Here is an 11,873-nt window from a genome sequence, read left to right on the forward strand (position 1 = left end):
ATTGGAAATCAATATTTGTATTATTGTATTTAAAATCAAAATCTACACAATATTTTATCTGATTTTTTTTTTTTTAATATTTGCAAAGTTATAACATTTTTATTATATTCTTTTTTCCCCCTAAATTTATTTGGGGCGAAGCATTTATTTGTTGGAATTGATAGACCTGTTGATTAATTAAATAATTTAACATTTTAATTGGAAATACATTTTTGTATGAATCTACAATTAATATTTAATTGGAATATTTTATTTAAATATTTGCAAAGTTATTACATTTTTACTATATTCTTTTTTTCTGTTATGACAAAAAAGGGTATTTATCTGGGGCAAGGTGTTTATTTGTAGGAATTGATAGACCTAGTAATTTATTGAGGATTTAATTTTTTTTATTTTTATTTTTGATTGGAAATACATATTTTCATCATTGCTTTTATATCAATCTATAATAAATATTTTATTAGAATATTTTATTCTAATATTTGCAAAGTTATTACATTTTTACTATATTCTTTTTTTCTGTTATGACAAAAAAGGGTATTTATCTGGGGCAAGGTGTTTATTTGTAAGAATTGATAGACCTAGTAATTTATTGAGGATTTAATTTTTTTTTTTTTATTGGAAATACATATTTTTATTATTGCTTTTATATAAATCTATAATAAATATTTTATTTGAATATTTTATTCTAATATTTGCAAAGTTATTACATTTTTACTATATTCTTTTTTTTCTGTTATGACAAAAAAGGGTATTTATCTGGGGCAAGGTGTTTATTTGTAGGAATTGATAGACCTAGTAATTTATTGAGAATTTAATTTTTATTGGAAATACATATTTTTATTATTGCTTTTATATCAATCTATAATAAATATTTTATTAGAATATTTTATTCTAATATTTGCAAAGTTATTACATTTTTACTATATTCTTTTTTTTCTGTTATGACAAAAAAGGGTATTTATCTGGGGCAAGGTGTTTATTTGTAGGAATTGATAGACCTAGTAATTTATTGAGGATTTAATTTTTTTTATTTTTATTTTTTATTGGAAATACATATTTTTGTCATTGCTTTTATATCAATCTATAATAAATATTTTATTAAAATATTTTATTCTAATATTTGCAAAGTTATTACATTTTTACTATATTCTTTTTTTCTGTTATGACAAAAAAGGGTATTTATCTGGGGCAAGGTGTTTATTTGTAAGAATTGATAGACCTAGTAATTTATTGAGGATTTAATTTTTTTTATTTTTTTATTGGAAATACATATTTTTATTATTGCTTTTATATAAATCTATAATAAATATTTTATTAGAATATTTGATTCTAATATTTGCAAAGTTATTACATTTTTACTATATTCTTTTTTTTCTGTTATGACAAAAAAGGGTATTTATCTGGGGCAAGGTGTTTATTTGTAGGAATTGAAAGACCTAGTAATTTATTGAGGATTTTATTTTATTTTAAATTGGAAATAAATATTTGTATTATTGCTTTTATCATCAATCTACACATAATATTTGATCTGAATTTTTTTTAAATATTTTCAAAGTTATAAAATTTGTATTACATTCTTTTTTCCCCTAAATTTATTTGGGGCGAAGCATTTATTTTTTGGAATTGATACACCTGTTAATTAATTGAGGAATTTAACATTTTAATTAGAAATACATTGTTGTATTATTGCTTTTATCATCAATCTATAATTAATATTTTATTGGAATATTTTATTTTAATATTTACAAAGTTATTACATTTTTACTATATATATTTTTTTCTGTTATGACAAAAAAGGGTATTTATCTGGGGCAAGGTGTTTATTTGTAGGAATTGATGGACCTGGTAATTTATTGTGGATTTAACTTTTTTTTTAAAAATTGGAAACACATATTTTCATTATTGCTTTTATTATCAATCTACACTTAATATATCATTTGAATATTTTTTTTTACATCTGCAAAGTTATAAAATTTGTATTATATTCTTTCTTTCCCCTAAATTTATTTGGGGCGAAGCATTTATTTGTTGGAATTGATAGACCTGTTAATTGATTGAGGAATATTACATTTTGATTGGAAATACATTTTTGTATTATTGCTTTTATTATGAATCTTGAAATCAATATTTTATTGGAATATTTTAATATTTGCAAAATTATTACATTTAAACTATATTAAATTTTTTTGATATGACAACAAAGGGTATTTATTTGGGGCAAGGTGTTTATTTATAGGTATTGATAGACCTGGTAATTTATTGAGGATTTAAAAATTTTAGTTTTTTAATTGGAAATACATATTTATATTAATGCTTTCATTATGAATATAAAATTAATATTTTATCGAAATATTTTAGTTTAATATTTGCAAACTTATTACATTTTTATTACATTCATTTTTTTTCCTTAAATTTATTTGGGGCGAAGCATTTATTCGTTGGAATTGATAGACCTGTTAATTAACCTTTTAAATAACCTTTTATTATTGATTGATTATCAACCTACAATTAATATTTTATTGGAATATTTTATTTTATTATTTACAAAGTTATTATATTTATTGTAGGAATTGATAGAACTAGTAATTATTGAGGATTTACTTTTTTTTTTAATTGGAAATTCATATTTGTATTAATGCTTTCATTATCAATCTACAATTACTATTTTATGGGAATATTTTATTTTATTTGCAAAGTTATTACATTTTTATTATACTCTTTTGTTTTTTCAAAATTTATTTGGGGTGAAGCATTTATTTGTTGGAATTGATGGACCTGGTAATTTATTGAGGATTTTAAAATGATGTTTATTTTAATTGGAAATACATTTTTGTATCATTGCTTTTATTATCAATCTACAATTAATATTTTATTTGAATATTTTATTTTAATATTTGCAAAGTTATTATATTTCTACTATATTCTTTTTGTTTTCCTGATATGACTAAAAAGGGTATTATTTGGGGCGAGGCTTTTATTCGTTGGAATTGATAGACCTGTTAATTTATTGAGGATTTTAAAATTATGCTCATTTTAATTGGAAATACATTTTTGTATTATTGCTTTTATCAACCTACAATTAATATTTTATTGGAATATTTTATTTTATTATTTACAAAGTTATTATATTTATTGTAGGAATTGATAGAACGAGTAATTATTGAGGATTTAATTTTTTTATTTATTGGAAATTCATATTTGTATTATTGCTTTTATTATCAATCTACAATTAATATTTCATCAGAATATTTTATTTTAATATTTGCAAAGTTGTAACATTTTTATAATACTCTTTTTTTCCCCCCCTAAAATTATTTAGGGCAAAGCATTTATTTGTTGGTATTGATAGAACTGTTAATTTATTGAGGATCTCAAAATTATATTTATTTGAATTGGGAATACATTTTTGTATTATTGCTTTTATTATCAATCTACATTTAATGTTATTGGAGTATGTTATTGTAATATTTGCAAAGTTATTTAATTTGTATAATATTCAATATATTTTTTTTCCTGGTATGACAAAACAGGGTATTTATTTGGGGCAAGGTGTTTATTTTTTTGGAATTAACAATAGGCCTGGTAATTTATTGACGATTTTGTGATGGTATTTATTTTAATTGGAAATACATCAATATTCACAGCGTTTCACTTCTTCCACATTTCATGTTATAGCATTATTCCAAAATGGAATACATTCATTTTGTCCTCAAAATTCTACAAGCAATACCCCATGCAAAAAGTTTTTTTTTTCCAGCTCCGCCATTTTGATGATTTAAATACAGTTCAGGTCAAATTTAAAGTAACGCTTTAAATTGCCGTTTCCTGGGACTAAAACGTGTGGCTGCGGAACATCTGCACACATCAATCAGACCTTTTTTTTTTTTTAAACTCTTGAGCAATGTCAGGTGACAAAGTGACTTCACAGCTGTCATGAATGTTTACTCCACACTTTGGCGGATCGGCCGCAGACTTATCGTGCAGCGCCTCGTCTCATAAACACAAAAAGAATCTTGGTGAGGTACGGAGATGCTTTTAATAGCTACAAAAAAAACATTTGATATTTTTAGTACATGACATATAGTCAGAAGTGACACGGCGTCCTAATACAACTTTTTTCCACTTTCGATACGGTACTGATATTGCAGCCTTTGGTATTGTCCGATAGTGATCCGATACAATATCAGCACAAATCACACATACTTGGAATATTTTGTAGAGTGGATTGTTTGGAGGCAAGTAATATCACAACAAAAACACTAACCTATTCATTATGGATTTACGGAATACTTTAAGTTAAAGTGGAGTGGTAATTGTGTTTGTCAACACCTAGTGCTCATGATAATTGATTACGTTAAGCGCATAATGCAGTCTGTTAAAATGATGTGGACACGTTTGTTACTGGATAATTTCTCAAACGCTTCTGCCTTGGAGTCTGTGTATTTATAAGTAATATGCAACTACAATTATTTCATACTTGAAGAATGTGTTTTATTGTTCAAATAAGTATGTTTGTGTTTTATAAGTAAATATGTCTGATAATATCGGACTGCCGATATTATCAGCCGATAAATGCTTTAAAATGTAATATCGGAAATTATCGGTATCTGTTTAAAAAGTAAATTTTATGACTTTTTAAAACGTAGGGAGAAGTTGCGTCTCCCAGTCATACTTGCCAACCTTCCCGATTTTCCCGGGAGACTCCCGAATTCCAGTGCCCTTCCCGGGCAACCATTCTCCCGATTTCCACCCAGACAACAATATTGGGGGCGTGCCTTAAAGGCACTGCAATTGCGTGCAGGCCCAATCAGATCATATCTACGGCTTTTCACACACACACACAAGTGAATGCAACACATACTTGGCCAACAGCCATACAGGTCACACTGAGGCGGGCCGTATGAACAACTTTAACACTGTTACAAATATACGCCACACTGTGAACCCACACCAAACAAGAACGACCAACACATTTCGGCAGAACATCCGCACCGTAACACAACATAAACACAACACGGCAAATACCTACAACCCCTTGCAGCACTAACTCTTCCGAGACGCTACAATATACAGCACCCCGCTACCCCCTATCCACCCCTGCCCCAACCTCAACCTCCTCATGCTCTCTCAGGGAGAGCATGTCCCAAATTCCAAGCTGCTGTTTTGAGGCATGTTGAAAAAAATAATGCACTTTGTGACTTCAATAATAAATATGGCAGTGCCATGTTGGCATTTTGTCCCATAACTTGAGTTGATTTGTTTTGGAAAACCTTCGTACATTGTTTAATGCATCCAGCGGGGCATCACATCAAAATTAGGCATAATAATGTGTTAATTTCACGACTGTATATACCGGAATCGGTAATTAAGAGTTGGACAATATCGTAATATCGGCAAAAAAGCCATTGTCGGACATCTCTATAAATAAGTATAAATATATCATCGCTTCATGATATTATTGCGCAATTGACGATGCATATTATTATCCATCCATCCATCCATTTTCTACCGCTTATTCCCTTTTGGGGCCGAGGGGGGCGCTGGCGCCTATCTCAGCTACAGTCGGGCGGAAGGCGGGGTACACCCTGGACAAGTCGCCACCTATCTACAAAATGATGGATCATTTCCTTTGAAATAACAAGATGACAAGACGTGTGTGTATTTGTTTTTGAACAAACTAAGAGTAAAATGGTGTATGATAATTGTTAGTTGCATGATCAGATAATAGATCTCCGGGCTTTCACCGGCCACATAGAATTATGTGGCGAGCCAGACCTGGCCCCTGGGCTTTCAGTTTGGCCCCTGTGCTATATAGCCTGGTGTTTTTCAACATTTTTTGAGCTAAGGCACATTTTTTGTGTTGAAAAAATGCGGAGGCACGCCACCAGCAGAAATCATAAAAAAAACTAAACTCAGTTGACAGTAAAAAGTCGTTGTCGCAATTGTTGGATATGACTTAAAACCATAAGCAACAATCATAACACAGTCAAACATTTCCCAGACTCGTGCACAGCCAGTTATCTGCAAATCAATGACAATAAAAACCGAAGAAATATGGTTCAAGCTCAGCACTCCATCATAAACACACAAACAGTTAAAACAGTTGACACATTTTTAAATACTTGGGCGTAACCTTGGACAGTAAACTCACCTTTGATCAGCACACCACAGACATTCAAAAAAAGAAGTCAACAAAGACTGTCGGCCATCTGAAAACTTAAAGGACTATACGTTGCACCTCATCTTCTGTTATTACTTTACCAAAGCACTGTTCAACCCATCCTTATCTACTGTTCCACATGTTTTTTCCCCATGCTTTCTGTAACCAACCGGACCAAACTCACACGCATTACAAACCATAGCAGCTAAAATCATCACCCAACATTTCAGATTTAAACCACTGGCAAACACGATAGTCAAGAATATCAGTCACCCACTACACCAATACATCATCCCACTACCATCAGGGCGCAGGTACAGAACCATCAAATTCCGAAGGGCCCGCCTCAGGAAAACCCTTATGCCTGCAGCTATAGCCGCCCTTAACAGCAGGCCTGGCCGACCTGTCTGACAAAGCCTGTGAAAGTGTTGGTCATGTATGATGTCTTTTTCTTATTTTTGTTTGTCTATATCAGGGGTGCCCACACTTTTTCTGAAGGCGAGCTACTTCTCAATTGACCAACTCGAGGGGATCTATCTCATTTATATATATCCATCCATCCATCCATCCATCCATCATCTTCCGCTTATCCGAGGTCGGGTCGCGGGGGCAGCAGCCTAAGCAGGGAAGCCCAGACTTCCCTATCTCCAGCCACTTCGTCTAGCTCTTCCCAGGGGATCCCGAGGCGTTTCCAGGCCAGCTGGGAGACATAGTCTTCCCAACGTGTCCTGGGTCTTCCCCGTGGCCTCCTACCAGCTGGACGTGCCCTAAGCACCTCCCTAGGGAGGCGTTCGGGTGGCATCCTGACCAGATGCCCGAACCACCTCATCTGGCTCCTCTCGATGTGAAGGAGCAGCGGCTTTACTTTGAGTTCCTCCCGGATGGCAGAGCTTCTCACCCTATCTCTAAGGGAGAGCCCCGCCACACGGCGGAGGAAACTCATTTCGGCCGCTTGTACCCGTGATCTTATCCTTTCGGTCATGACCCAAAGCTCATGACCATAGGTGAGGATGGGAACGTAGATCGACCGGTAAATTGAGAGCTTTGCCTTCCGGCTCAGCTCCTTCTTCACCACAACGGATCGATACAACGTCCGCATTACTGAAGACGCCGCACCGATCCGCCTGTCGATCTCACGATCCACTCTTCCCTCACTCGTGAACAAGACTCCTAGGTACTTGAACTCCTCCACTTGAGGCAGGGTCTCCTCCCCAGCCCGGAGATGGCACTCCACCCTTTTCCGGGCGAGAACCATGGACTCGGACTTGGAGGTGCTGATTCTCATTCCGGTCGCTTCACACTCGGCTGCGAACCGATCCAGTGAGAGCTGAAGATCCCGGTCAGATGAAGCCATCAGGACCACATCATCTGCAAAAAGCAGAGACCTAATCCCGTGGCCACCAAACCGGATCCCCTCAACGCCTTGGCTGCGCCTAGAAATTCTGTCCATAAAAGTTATGAACAGAATCGGTGACAAAGGACAGCCTTGGCGGAGTCCAACCCTCACTGGAAACGTGTCCGACTTACTGCCAGCAATGCGGACCAAGCTCTGACACCGATCATACAGGGAGCGGACCGCCACAATAAGACAGTCCGGTACCCCATACTCTCTGAGCACTGCCCACAGGACTCCCCGAGGGACACGGTCGAATGCCTTCTCCAAGTCCACAAAGCACATGTAGACTGGTTGGGCAAACTCCCATGCACCCTCAAGAACCCTGCCGAGAGTATAGAGCTGGTCCACAGTTCCACGACCAGGACGAAAACCACACTGTTCCTCCTGAATCCGAGGTTCGACTATCCGACGTAGCCTCCTCTCCAGTACACCTGAATAAACCTTACCGGGAAGGCTGAGGAGTGTGATCCCACGATAGTTGGAACACACCCTCCGGTCCCCCTTCTTAAAGAGAGGGACCACCTACCCGGTCTGCCAATCCAGAGGTACCGCCCCCGATGTCCACGCGATGCTGCAGAGTCTTGTCAACCAAGACAGCCCCACAGCATCCAGAGCCTTAAGGAACTCCGGGCGGATCTCATCCACCCCCGGGGCCTTGCCGCCGAGGAGCTTTTTAACTACCTCAGCGACCTCAGCCCCAGAAATAGGAGAGTCCACTGCAGCTTCCCCAGGCACCGCTTCCTCAAAAGAAGACGTGTTGGTGGGATTGAGGAGGTCTTCGAAGTATTCCCTCCACCGATACACAACATCCACAGTCGAAGTCAGCAGAACACCATCCGCACCATACACAGTGTTGATAGTGCACTGCTTCCCCTTCCTGAGGCGCCGGGTGGTGGTCCAGAATCGCTTCGAAGCCGTCCGGAAGTCGTTTTCCATGGCTTCCCCGAACTCTTCCCATGTCCGAGTTTTTGCCTCCGCGACCGCTAAAGCTGCACACCGCTTGGGCCGTCGGTACCCGTCCACTGCCTCCGGAGTCCTATGAGCCAAAAGAACCCGATAGGACTCCTTCTTCAGCTTAACGGCATCCCTCACTGCTGGTGTCCACCAACGGGTTCTGGGATTACCGCCACGACAGGCACCAACAACCTTGCGGCCACAGCTCCAATCAGCCGCCTCGACAATAGAGGTGCGGAACATGGTCCACTTGGACTCAATGTCCCGCACCTCCCTCGTGACATGTTCAAAGTTCTTCCGGAGGTGTGAATTGAAACTCTCTCTGACATATATATATATATCATTTATATTTATTTATTTATGAAAGAGACATTTTTGTAAACAAGTTAAATGTGTTTAATGATAATACAAGCATGTGTAACACATATAGATGTCTTTCTTTCACAAAGACAAGAATATAAGTTGGTGTATTACCTGATTCTGATGACTTGCATTGATTGGAATCAGACAGTAATGATGATAACGCCCACATTTTCAAATGGAGGATAAAAAAAGTTGTCCTTTCTGTACAATACCACATGAAAGTGGTTGGTTTTTGGCATCTAATTCATCCAGCTTCCATACACTTTACAAGAAAAACATTGGCGGCAAATTCCGTAGCTTGCTTGATTGACATTCACGGCACCCGAGGGTCTTGTGAGATGACGCTGGCTGCTGCCAGTTCATTATTATGAAAAAATGATAGAGAGAAACACTTTTTATTTCAACAGACTTTCACGCCGTCCCTTCCGTCAAAACTCTAAAGGCCGACTGCACATTTCCTATCTTCACAATAAAAGCCCTGCTTCATGCTGCCTGCGCTAACAAAATAAGAGTCTCGGAAAGCTGGCGTGCACAAGTGATGTGCACGCCAGCTTTCTGAGGGATCGCTTGTGCACGCTAGTTTTCCGAGACTCTGTATTTAGTTAGCGCAGGCAGCATGAAGCAGGGCTTTTATTGTGAAGATAGGAAATGTGCAGTCGGCCTTTAGAGTTTTGACGGAAGGTACGGCGCGAGAGTCTGTTGAAATAAAAAGTGTTTCTCGCCTTCCTCTCGATCATATTTTCATAATAATGATCTTGCAGCAGCCAGCGTCATCTCACAAGACCCTCCGGTACCGGGAATGTCATTTAAGTGACGTCTTGGTGAAGATTGATGATCACTCATTTTTAGGTCTATTTTTTTTTAAAAGCCTGGCTGGAGATCGACTGACACACCCCCCGCGGTCGACTGGTAGCTCGCGATCGACGTAATGGGCACCCCCGGTCTATATGTTTAAATGTACGGCAGTGAAAATTAATTTCCCCAACGTGGACCAATAAATCTAAATCTAATATATACGCAGCTCTTGTCTCAAAGTAGGTGTACTGTCACCACCTGTCACATCACACCCTGACTTATTTGGACTTTTTTGCTGTTTTCCTGTGTGTAGTGTTTTACTTCTTGTCTTGCGCTCCTATTTTGGTGGCTTTTTCTCTTTTTTTTTGGTACTTTCCCGTCGCAGTTTCATGTCTTCCTTTGAGCGATATTTCCCGCATCTACTTTGTTTTAGGAATCAAAAATATTTCTGTCACGTTCCGCGACTCGGATCGTTTATGGTTTTGCCTTTTGACATGTTTTTCGTCATGTTTGTTTCCGGACTCTGCCGATCCTTGTTTGAGCACTTCCTTGTTTGTTTTAGTCACCATGGCAACGTATTGTGCTCCTCCTCACGGGCTCCTGTCACACACCTGTTTCCGATTATTATTTGTGTACTTAAGCCCACCGGATTCCTTAGTTCGTCCTCGGTCCATTGTTTGCTTTATGCAACAAGTCACGTTAAGTATGCTGTTCTATGTCTTTCCATGTGCTAAGTTGTGAAGTGAATTATATTTATATAGCGCTTTTCTCTAGTGACTCAAAGCACTTTACATAGTGAAACCCAATATCTGAGTTACATTTAAACCAGTGTGGGTGGCACTGGGAGCAAGTGGGTAATGTGTCTTGACCAAGGACACAACGGCAGTGACTAGGATGGCGGAAGCGGGAATCGAACCTGCAACCCTCAAGTTCCGCCTTAGCTTCGCGTGCGGTCGGCACGTTATATTTTTGTCCTTTTTGTCTCCAGCTAAGTTTAGCATTAGCTTCCCGTGCGTATGCACGCGCTTTATTTTTCCATTTTTGTGACAGTGTTCTTTTGTTTTATTATATTAAAAATCTAAGTTTTACCCGCAATCCTGCTGACTGGTCGTGTGCATCCACGAAGTGGCAACTCCGCGCAACAAGTGCGCCGCATACACGTGACAATTTCAGTTATTTTAATCCTTCTTTGTGGGGACATTGTTGATTGTCATGTCATGTTCGGATGTATATTGTCTTTGCTCCACAGTAAGTCTTTGCTGTCGTCCAGCATTCTGTTTTTGTTTAATTTGTAGCCAGTTCAGTTTTACTTTCGTTCTGCATAGCCTTCCTTAAGCTTCAAAGCCTTTTCTTAGGGGCACTAACCTTTATTTTATTTATGGTTTAAGCATTAGATTCCTTCTTACTTCCACGCTGCCTCCCACTGTCTCCCCCTGTTTCCGACATCTACACAGCAATTAGCCACCGGCTGCCACCTACTGATATGGAAGAGTATTACACGGTTACTCTGCCGAGCTCCAGACAGCACCGACACTCAACAACAACACGTCATTTGCAGACTATAATTACTGGTTTGCAAAAAATATTTTAACCCAAATAGGTGATTGGCAACACTAAATTAGCCCTAGTGTGTGAATGTGAGTGTGAATGTTGTCTATCTGTGTTGGCCCTGCGATGAGGTGGCGACTTGTCCAGGGTGTACCCCCGCGCTGTCCCTTCCGTCAAAACTCTAAAGGCCGACTGCACATTTCCTATCTTCACAATAAAAGCCCTGCTTCATGCTGCCTGCGCTAACAAAATAAGAGTCTCGGAAAGCTGGCGTGAACAAGTGATGTGTAGCTGAGATAGGCGCCACGCCCCCCGCGACCCCAAAAGGGAATAAGCGGTAGAAAATGGATGGATGGAAGGTGAAATTAGATCATCTCCCACGACACACCAGACTGTATCTCATGGCACACTAGTGTTGAAAAACATTGATATAGCCTACCATGTTTACCTTATGTAAATGACTTCGCTGAAATACAGGCAAAATAAAACTTGTGTGGGTATTGCAGGACATTTAGACATTAAGAGCTTGTACCGAAGATTTTAGACGTCATCACATTTTTTTTTTTGCTGATGCCATATCCAATTTCAGTATCGGCTCAGGAGAGCTCTAATGCATAGTACAAATGTTTTATGACATGACGTTGCAGTTTAGCG

Source organism: Nerophis ophidion, linkage group LG18 (genome assembly GCF_033978795.1).
Source record: "Nerophis ophidion isolate RoL-2023_Sa linkage group LG18, RoL_Noph_v1.0, whole genome shotgun sequence".
NCBI classification, from domain to species: Eukaryota; Metazoa; Chordata; class Actinopteri; order Syngnathiformes; family Syngnathidae; genus Nerophis; species Nerophis ophidion.